The sequence below is a fragment of the Microtus pennsylvanicus genome, chromosome X (genome assembly GCF_037038515.1).
Source record: "Microtus pennsylvanicus isolate mMicPen1 chromosome X, mMicPen1.hap1, whole genome shotgun sequence".
NCBI classification, from domain to species: domain Eukaryota; kingdom Metazoa; phylum Chordata; class Mammalia; order Rodentia; family Cricetidae; genus Microtus; species Microtus pennsylvanicus.
Genome location: NC_134601.1, coordinates 91,608,310 through 91,609,818, shown reverse-complemented (window position 1 = coordinate 91,609,818; position 1,509 = coordinate 91,608,310). Strand labels below are relative to the sequence as shown.

Below are 1,509 nucleotides of genomic sequence, written 5' to 3'. Positions count from 1 at the left end.
GTCCTTATTTTGGCTTTCCTCTATGGTGGACTATGATCAGGACACATAAGCCAAATAAACCCTTTCATCCCCAAGTTGCTTTTGCTCATGCATTTTCAGCAAAGCAATTAAAATCTAACTAATACAGTTATGCATTTCGTCTCATCTATAAGTGCTATTACCTTCCCCCAACATTAGAAAAAACATCTAATAATATCAGGGGTTTCAGGGTGTAGCTCGTAGCACACTTGCCTAGCATGTGGAAGGTTCTAGGTCCCACCCCCTAACATAATAACAAATCATTTCAAATGTCAGAACTCTAGTATTCATTTCCACAGCACATATACTAAAATTGGAACGATACAGAGAAGATTAGCAGTGGCACTCATGCGAGGATGATATGTAAATCTGTGAAGCATTCCATATTTTGCCACAAGCCTCGGTGTCAGAGAGGCTAGGTAACAAGGAGGGCTCATGGTGGGGGGAACACATGGATCTCCCTGGGAAGGGGAAATGGAAGAGCTCTCCTGTGTAGACTTGTGTCAGGTGTGGGTGGGATGTTGAGGGATTGGTTGGAGTGGATGGGTGGAGGGGGGAGAGTACTGAAAGGGATGACTGGAGCAGGGCTTTGGGGGTCAGGTGGAAACCTGATGCAAGGGAAACTCCCATAAATCTACTGACCCCAGCTAAAACTCCTGGTGACAGTGGATAGTAGCCTCAACTGGCCATCTCCTGGGATGGATCGGATTGGTGACTACCCCAACTGTGGTCAGAGAGCCTTTATCCAGTAACTAATGATAACAGATACAGAGACCCAAAGGCAAACATTAGACTGAGCTTGGGGAATTCTTATTAAGAGAGGGAGGAAGGATCACAGGAACCAGAGGGGTCAAGGACATCACAAGAAAATCCACAGAAATATCTAACCTGGGCTCATAGGAACTCACAGAGACTGAACCAGCAACAAGGGAGCCTGCATGGAACCGACCTAAGCCCTCTACATATATATGACAGTTGTGTAGCTTGTTATATTTGTGGGACTCCTAACAATGGGGCAAGGGGAGAGGGAAGGGAATGGGAGGAGAGGAAGGAGGGGAACTGCAGTTGGGGTGCATAACAAACAAATAAATAAAAACAATGTCAGAACAACATATACATATACATTTCAGTCCTATTGCACCATCAAATAGGTGGATAGGTGCCTGAGATCATAACTCAGTGTTAGCATATGAAAGGCTTGGAATAGCTCTTCAGTATGGCAAAAGTAGCAACAATACACCCAAATAGATGGGTAGATGGAGACCTTGAGAAGTAGAGTAAATGGATCCACGGTCCCAAGGTTCATCGAAGTCAGGAGCTGGCTTTCAAACTCAGCACTCTTGTTGCTTTGCTCGCTTCCAGAGGAGCACTTTCTTTTGGAGGCTATTGTGTCTTACTTCTACAAACAGATGTGGATTTGTTTCGCTTGGTTTTGGTTTTTGGAGACAGGGTTTCTCTGTGTGTAGCCCTGGCTGTCCTGGTATTCACTCT

General features: G+C 45.1%; 1 non-coding gene across 1 annotated transcript; it reads left to right on the top strand.

Moving 5' to 3' along the window:
- The first annotated feature begins 301 nt into the window (after positions 1 to 301).
- Positions 302 to 409, top strand: LOC142841844 (U6 spliceosomal RNA). The gene has a single exon (XR_012909110.1). It is a non-coding gene; the product is annotated as a U6 spliceosomal RNA (small nuclear RNA).
- The last annotated feature ends 1,100 nt before the right edge of the window (positions 410 to 1,509 follow it).